The 8,991-nt window shown below is 41.8% G+C and overlaps 1 long non-coding RNA gene across 3 annotated transcripts; it reads right to left on the reverse strand.

Annotated features, from left to right (window-relative positions):
* Positions 1-1,909: 1,909 nt before the first annotated feature.
* Positions 1,910-8,497, reverse strand: LOC135504699 (uncharacterized). 3 transcript variants are annotated; one of them, XR_010450151.1, is made up of 4 exons: positions 8,299-8,497; positions 6,893-7,137; positions 6,697-6,791; positions 1,910-5,277 (listed from the first exon to the last, which is right to left on the reverse strand). It is a non-coding gene; the product is annotated as an uncharacterized LOC135504699 (long non-coding RNA). The 3 variants fall into 3 exon arrangements; XR_010450152.1 differs by lacking the exon at positions 8,299-8,497 and having other exon boundaries at positions 1,910-3,709; positions 6,893-7,636; XR_010450150.1 differs by lacking the exon at positions 8,299-8,497 and having other exon boundaries at positions 6,893-7,636.
* Between the last annotated feature and the right edge of the window lie 494 nt (positions 8,498-8,991).

Here is an 8,991-nt window from a genome sequence, read left to right on the forward strand (position 1 = left end):
TATCAGTTTGGTGTGCAATAGTAAAGCACTTTACTCCGTTACTCTCTCTTTGCATCTGATTCCTGCATACACACCTAGTCCCGCGTGACACCCACCCATTAAGTCAAAATGTGATTGGTTTATTCCATTGTCACTTCAAAATTTGGCCCTAATACAGTTGAATGGCAGATGCCTTTATCTAGCTTCTGATGGCCTACCTAGACAATGGCTGACATAGCTAGCTAGATGTATCTCACCAGAGACCAACAAAGAAAAATCCTGATTGGTTATTTTTTCTCTTCAGTGTTAACCCTTTCCTTTCCAACAAAAACTGAAAATACATTTTGAACGCTTATTATGGTGGTGATTTGAGAGAATTACAATCATGGTCTTGAATTGGACACTCATTTTTCTGGTCTCGGTTTTGACTTAGTCTCGGAAACCTTGTCCCCCTCCTGTTCTTGGTTCTTGACTTGGTTTTTAAATTCCAGTTAGGTAACTACTGACACAACATACAAAAATAAATACAATTTAGCTGTAATACTTTTGAATATATTGGACATGTTGTCAAACCATGAAGAAATAGGACATCGCAATAATCATAGGGATAACGGTAACTCAATACTTACATAAGACTGTGGCTTATATGACCTTTTGCTCTTTCTCTGCTGATCCATTTTGAGGTCTATGTTGGAAGAGCACAGGTTCTAAGAAGAAACTCCCCCACAAATCTTAGGTCAAATTATTATAAGGTACACACGGTATGTTTAAATTGTTTCATTATCATGAGGGAGTCTTCTATCCATCCATGGCACGGACACTTTCCCTGCTGGAATGAGATGCAGATTTGAAAATTGTTGAGATGCTGTAACCTTGACTACCTAGCATTAGAATGTGTATGTCTAGAATTAGAACTAATGATAATTCTATGGACTAATGACCCTCTAATTATATTCATGGACTCAATAAACAATGTTCACAGTATGAAACAAAAATAAAATCAACTTCACAACAGGAACAAAATATTTTTCATAAAAAAAGTAACCCTTAAATTACAAGGTAAGTTGACTGAGAACCCGAGAATGTAGCCAGGACACCAGGGTTACCACCCCTACAATAAGTGCCATTGGATCTTTGGTGACCACAGAGAGTCAGGACACCCATTTAACATCCCATACAAAGAAAACACCCTACACAGGGCCATAGCCCCAATCACTGCTCTGGGATATTATTTGTTTTAGACCAGAGGAAACAGGGCCTCCTACTGGCCCTCCAACACCACTACCTGCATCATCTGGTCTCCCATCCAGGACCAACCCTGGTTAGTTTGAGGCAAGCCAGCAGTAGGGTGCATGGTGGTATGCAGCTGGCCAGGTTACCAAAGGTTTTAAGGTACACAGCTGTGTATTACTACATTTTATAGGTACCATTCATGAGCAAAGTGTGGCAGCATTCAAACAAATCTTAATTAATAGCAAATAAACACATTATCCACAGACACATTCCTTACTTATTTGCTTATTTCTTTCTGCCCCTTTAGTCTTCATCTCCACCCATCCCTCTCTCATCTCCACCCATCCCTCTCTCCCTCCCACTTTTCAGAGAGAGAGAGAGAGAGAGCATAGCCTTGCTATTGAGAGGCCGCTGTAGGCAGACCTGGCTCTCAAGAGAAGACAGGCTATGTGCTCACTGCCCACAAAAGGAGGTGCGAAGTTGAGCTGCACATCCTAACCTGCCAGATGTATGACCATATTAGAGACACATATTTCCCTCAGATTACACAGCCCCACATTTTTTTTAAACAAATCCAGTTTTGATAAACTCCCATATCAATTGGGTGAAATACCATGATGTGAAATCACAGCAGCATGATTTGTGACCTGTTGCCACAAGGGCAAACAGTGAAAAACAAACACCATTGTAAATACAACCCATCTTTATGTTTATTTATTTTCTCTTTTGTACTTTAACTATCGTTATAACACTGTACATAGCCACAATGACATTTGAAATGTCTCTATTTCTCTGAAACCTTTGTGAGTGTAATGTTTACAGTTAATTTTTAATTGTTTATTTCACTTTTGCTTATTATCTATTCACTTGCGTTGGCAATGTAAACATATGTTTCCTATGCCAATAAATTCCTTTGAATTGAGAGAATAAAATGTGGTGGCTTGGATAATTGGAGGCTGACAACTTGACAGGACATAACACATCGATGGGAAGAGCCCCCGTTGCTCTCTAAACTCTTTCTCACTCAAAGGAGCAGTTACAAAGGTGATACTAACTAATAAGGAACACTAGGCTGGGGTTGCTCACTCTGTAATTTACCTGTGTTTTGAGTTGTAGACCTGTTGATGCAGGTTTTTATAGTGTTCTCAGGTTGGTGTTCAAATCCTTGTGTGTGTGAGAGCCACTGTGTGTCCAAATTCCTCTTTAGCTAACAGGGGTGGGTGGGGGATTTGGCTTTGTGATCATCTGATCACATTTCTTTTAAAACTACCCAACACCACCTTACCAGCCTGGCTCCCTCTACACTATACTTCCGTTCTTGGTTACCAAAGGAAGCTTTGCCTAATCTCTGCACCCCTAACAAACATGAGGTGAGGAACTCTGAAAGTCACTGAAGGAGTGGATATAATAACTTGAGTCTTTGTGAAATGGTATGGGTGGCAGGTAGCGGAGCGGTTAAGAGCGTTGGGCCAGTAACCGAAAGGTTCGAATCCCTGAGGCCAACTAGGTGAAAAATATGTTGATGTGCAAGGCACTTAACCGTAATTGCTCTGGATAAGAGCATCTGCTAAAATATGGAAGAGAAAAGTAACCTTTCATTAGTTGATATACAGTAACTGAGTGTGGTTAGTGAAGTGTTTTAGCCTATTGTTGTTTTCTCAAATCAACCCAGCATGGAATGATGGAATTAAGAACATTATAGGTGTAGTCACTTGTAAAAACACCACTTTGAGGAAAATTGGAGCTCAATTTAAAGAGTTGTTTAAAAAACATGTTTTAATCGGTTGAAGACTGTTGCCATATTTCCACATCGAATAAGGGTGCTTTCACGGGCACATATACTACAGGAATTCCACCTGTGCTTTCAATCACTCGCTGCCAAGGGCGGTTTGAGGTAAACCAAACTCACTAATCTAGGCCATACAGTAGATGATTGTGCTTTGGAGTCTTTGTGCAGTGTCTGCTGTGGCTGTTTCAGTGTCCCATTAGCTGTTTATTCTTCAGGAGCTGGATGATGGTAAAGAACTCACTACCAGGGCTGGAGACCTGGAAGGCTAACAGAGAGAACAGATACCCCTACATACTGCCTTGAGAGTATCATAGCACACACCATATCATAGCACCACCACATGCTGCCCCTGAGTAATAGGAGTGTAATTACCATGACTATATAACCTGCTGTATCTAAGTACATGAACACATCCTTCACATCTCTCCCATGTTCGGTAATGCTTCCCACTTTCTGACCACGTTGATTAATAACAGTCCCTGTGATTTTAGATTACCACTGTAGAGTGAAGCTATAACAACGCTAGTTATGTCCCTGTAAGTACTCTGTCTGTCCATATATCCATTCATCAAGTCAGCGGTCTGCTTTTCAGGGGGCTGTACAGAGCCAGACTTAATCTGTAGCCAGGGACCTTTGCGCAGCACCATGGCTGACTTCTGGAGGATGGTGTGGGAGCAGAATGTTAGGATCATCTTCATGGTGACCCCCCTGAAACAGAAGGACACGGTGAGTGAGGGTTTTGATGGTGATTGGACACTGAACAATAATCAAAATGTAGAAAATCTTCATGGGTAATATGTTGATTAGATTCACAGCATCAAGTTCGACCAATATACATGCATAGTTCTTCTGGTTTCACATTGCTCAGAATGCTGCCCATGAATTTAGGAAGAATCTTCATAAGCATATTCTTGCCACTTGATTTGGGTGCTGCACAGAGTATGGGTGTATCTAGCAAAATGTGTCAGAAGTGTCACATTTCCTGCTGTGCAATGTCGTGGAAATTTCCTGTATTACCAAATCATGAGAGAGCAAACCACACACAAGTCAGAGTTATCATAAAGTCCATCTTTAATTATATGAGCTTCACCATAGCCCTGTGACTCTCAGATCAATTCAGTGTCCATAAATGAATTATCTGAGAGTGCTTACATAATGGCAACTGAGATTATTTATTGCAAAGACACACATAGCCAGACAGCATTGGCTATAAATTATCGTTCAGTTTGTTCTCCTAAACTAAGTTCTTTCATCTCGTTCTTGGTACCACTTAGAACCAAAACTTTACCTCATCCAATGGCATATATCAATTGTCAATTCTAGACACTCCCAACAAAAATACAACCCCTACTGGACAAGCTCACAGAGACAGTGAGCCTCCTAGGCCATATACTAAATCAAGAGAAAGGCAACCTCAGAGGGGACGAGTAATAGTTACAGACACATTCCCATAAGAAGACAAGCCTGACCTCTCCCCTCTCTGGGGCCCAAGTAACTTTCCCACATAAGCATACTTATGAACATTGATAAAACATCTTATTTATCAATGTTACCTAAAGAATTCTGATTCCGCTACCACAGCATGCAGTCGTTTCTCTACTTATATTAGTTAGACCATGTTACTCCAGGTGCTGTGTGATGAGTACTGAGTACGGAGTGGTAAAGGTTACCACAGTGTCTCGTAAACGGGGTCCAGATTATTTCATCACCATCATTCACTTATGACAGGTGAGGCCGAGATCGTCATCTATTGTAATGTAACACCATTAGTCTCAGCCATTGGTCGACAGATTTAGGCTAATTCCAAGTTTAATCGTCTGTCTGTTGTGTGTGTGGTAGAGTGTTGATAGTGTGTGTGGTTGTGTTGATAGTGAGTGTGTCTGTGTTTCCAAGGGGCTGTCCCGTAGACAGCACAGTATTACTACCCTGCCTAGCTGGGCCAATGGCTGAGACCAATGGTTGACAAACCAATGTAAAAAGTGCTTTGTCAACCATGAATGTAAGCCTAGCTTGAAATAAACATTTTCAAACAGAAAACCAAAGTCAGTGTTCCTAAATGACAAATTCATGTGGCACGTCTTCCATTTTTCCATTGTTTTCTCCCATTTGCTCCAATTGAACACAACCCTGGTCAGAGGGGCCAAAGGTCTGCAAGTCATTCACTGCCACTGTGGTGATAGTTGTTAAGGAGGACACTGTGGCCTGAGCATTATTCACTGTGCCTCCAGCCAGCTCAATGAGGTCATCCCAGGTCTGTTCAGTCCAGTAACGCAAAGCTGGCAGGAAAAACAGAGAGGAAAGTACATCCTGAGTGTGAACTTTCAGGTGACTCCATATACCTGTTCACGGCTGGGCAATACTCAGGTAAGGAAAACAATTATGAAAGTGAAAGAAAAAAAAAGGAAGAAACTGCAGAGGCATAATCATGACAAAGAGAAACAAGTAGCAGTGAGCAAGACTGGTTAACAAAAAAATATCTAGAAATACAGTGCAGTCGGAAAGTATTCAGACCCCTTGGACTTTTTACAGATCTTGTTACGTTACAGCACTATTCTAAAATGGATCAAATAATTAAAATCTTAATCTACACACATTACCCCATAATGACAAAGTAAAAAGTGTTTTTACAAAAAAAATACATATAAATTAGCAACATTTTCAAACAGAAATATGTTATTTACATAAGTATTCAGACACTTTGCTATTAGAGTTGAAATTGAGCTCAGGTGCATCCTGTTTCCATTGATCATCCTTGAGATGGAACTCCCAAGTTGTAGAAACGAGACTGGATTGTGTCGAGGCACAGATCTGGGGAAGGGTATCAAAAAATATCTACAGCATTGAAGGTCCCCAAGAACACAGTGGCCTCCATCATTCTTAAATGGAAGAAGTTTGGAACCACATAGACTAACTAGAGCTGGCTGGCCCGCCAAATGGGAGAGAAGGGCCTTGATCAGAAAGGTGACCAAGAATCCGATGGTCACTGACAGAGCTCAAGGCTTTCTGTATGGAGATGGGAGAACCATCCAGAAGGACAACCATCTGAGCAGCACTCCACCAATCAGGCCTTTCTGGTAGAATGGCAAGACAGAAGCCACTCCTCAGTAAAATGCACAACAGTCCACTTGGGAGTTTGCCAAAAGGCACCTAAAGACTCTCAGACCATGAGAAACAAGATGCCAAGCTTGTATGGTCATACCCAAGAAGACTCAAGGCTGTAATTGCTGCAATAAAGTACTAATGGGTAAAGGGTAAATGTGACTTACTTTTTTTTGTGCAAAAGTCTAAACCTGTATTTGCTTTGCCATAATGTGGTAGTGTGTATAGATTGAGGAGGAAAAAAATATTTGATCAATTTCAGAATAAGGCTGTAACGTAACAATCTGGAATAAATCAAGGGTGTCTGAATACTTTCTGAATGCACTTTAAATAAATAAATAAATATATCCCATTTAGCAGACGCTTTTGTCCAAAGCGACTTACAAGTCGGCTGGGGCCACTACTTTTACATATGGGTGGCCCCAGCGGGAATCGAACCCACGACGCTTGGCGTTGCAAGCGCCATGCTCTACCGACTGAGCCACACAGGACCTTTAATAATTGCCACTCATTTTTAGGAGAGTGGCAGTGAGACAGAGACAGAATGATGAGGGAGAAAGAAGGGAGAGAAAGGAGAACGAGGAAAAAGTCCTGACCTGTATTGTCTTGGCCTTGCGGCTGTGGTCATATGGGGCGAGAGCTGCTGCTGTCATGACATCACCTTCTGCTGGGACACCTGTACCTGCTGTTGCTGAAGGTAGAGCACAATGTGGTTATAATATGGATAATGTCAACAACTCCATCTTGTCTTTCACTAACTGTACCTTGTCTTTCCTGCCCTCAGTCTCTTACCAGACAGACAGTTCCAGCAGTGACCCAGCCACCTCGTTGCTGTCTGTGTAGATGCAGTTGACCCCCTGCTGGTAAACCATGGTGGTGGTTGTAGTGATAACACCTGCCTGCTGGTTGAACTCCTGCAGTGCCTCTGAGCTCTTGTTGGACAGGGACCCCAGGAACTCCTTCATCCGATACTGGGGACACTGTGGACCTTCAGCCTCACTAGCTCCACAAACAAGCCTTCCATACTATTCGCTACTCTAAGGTGACAAACAAGATGCATGTCAATTGGTATTGTACCATAACCCTGCCGTTAATGACTTACTGTCATGAAGGCATACGTTACAATGGCTGTACATCAATGGGGTTGTGGTACACAGCTAGTGATTTGGTTGGTTCACAAGAAACATGCTTCAGTTTTGGATGGAAAATAAAGTTTTAGATCAAAAATATTTGCTGAGGAAAATGTTAACTCTTGTGGCCGTCCACTCACTGGAGATAGTAGGATCTAGATTCCTGTTCAGCAAGTGTTGCTTTCAGTATGACAGAAGTGTACAACGTTGAATTAAACCGAAACGGTACTGTACGGCCAGGGTGTATTCATTAGTCGAACTCTGTTGCAAAGGAGGGAACGTTTAAACAAAAGTCCTTTCGGCAAAGATAATATAACTCATGATTCCAAGTAGATGTTTGCTGTGCTAATTCCAAAAACAGTCGATGTAAAAAATATATCCACAGGGAAATGCACATGCAAGGTATTACCGTGCAGCACGATTTTAAATTGTCACACCTCGCCATGCCCACCAAACGTACCGCAAACGCTGTTGAAGAACTGTGCGCACGGTTCAGTACAAACCGTCATGCAACGGAGCAAACGTGGAAGTAAACTGAACGCCCCTCAGGACTTTGTCAGTGGTTGAATCCAGGAACGTTACAACATCAGAAACGAATGGGTTATATTTGATGGCCTGGGTGGTCGGGATTCAGCGAATGCCTCAGAAGCTCGGTGTTTTTCTAGTCATTGGAATTAAACCACCACTCGGAACAACTACTAACAGGTAGGGCATGCGCTCGACTGGAAAGTCTTGCTTGTTTCTTTGCTCGAGCAGGTAGGTCAACTTGGGAGAACACCAGATAAAACGATCTCAAATTTAACGGGGTTAAAACCATTGTTCATATTTTCATTGATAATGAACAAATGACAAATTTGCATTAGCTAGTTACTACTGTAGCGTTAAAGGTGGGTTACTGGTGCTGACTAACGTTAACTGCCTACAAAATAATGTGCAGCTCTTGAGCAAATAGAAGATGGCAAGTCAATGAAAGTACAAAAAATATATAATAACTAGTTTATAGTTCTAGTTTTTATTATTCCAGATAATGTAACGTTAACTGCAGCTAACTCCCCTCCCTGCCTTTACCTTCTTCCATCCAACTTGACTGTTTGGATGGACACGCCCGTAGAAGCGTTATTCTTGTGCATTGGAGTCACAAATTGTCTCTCTGCTCTTTTATTACATTCCCTTTTCTTTTCCACTCAGATTTCACTGGGCGCCATTTTACAGTACACTCCAGTCGCAGTGTTGCCAACTCATTTTCTGGGTAAGTTGCTAGACGCAGGTTGATTTGTTGCTAAATGACGTTGTGATGTTATTGCGTGATAACGTAAAACTGCGTCGTTGCGTAGAATCCACAATATCGTTACTCAAATTGACTGGCCATCTCAGCGAAAAATATGATTTGACAATTGTTCAGGAACAGACTACCACTATTTTCTGTACAATTTTGATTGATGTTGTAAGTTCTGTTCAAGATCAAACATTCGTGACCAACTATATTCATTGGGTTTGGCTCGTCGAAACGTACTGCGACTGAAGTCAGGCAACAATGATTTGCTGAAATTACTGCTGGCTGTGTACGAGCTGAGTGCCTGCTGCTGACGTCACTCACAATGCAGGTTTGCAGCCAGGCACGTGTGTTGTGACTGGGTGTGTGACAGAGAAAATCTTTGTGTGTCATTTAGAAGGAAAATGCGTGCATGTTAGCGTTTGAGTCACTTTTCAAAAGTTGCTAAAAGTTGCCAGGGTAGTCTGAAAAGTTGCTAAATCTAGCAA

Source organism: Oncorhynchus masou, chromosome 18, assembly GCF_036934945.1.
Source record: "Oncorhynchus masou masou isolate Uvic2021 chromosome 18, UVic_Omas_1.1, whole genome shotgun sequence".
In the NCBI taxonomy this organism is placed as follows: domain Eukaryota; kingdom Metazoa; phylum Chordata; class Actinopteri; order Salmoniformes; family Salmonidae; genus Oncorhynchus; species Oncorhynchus masou.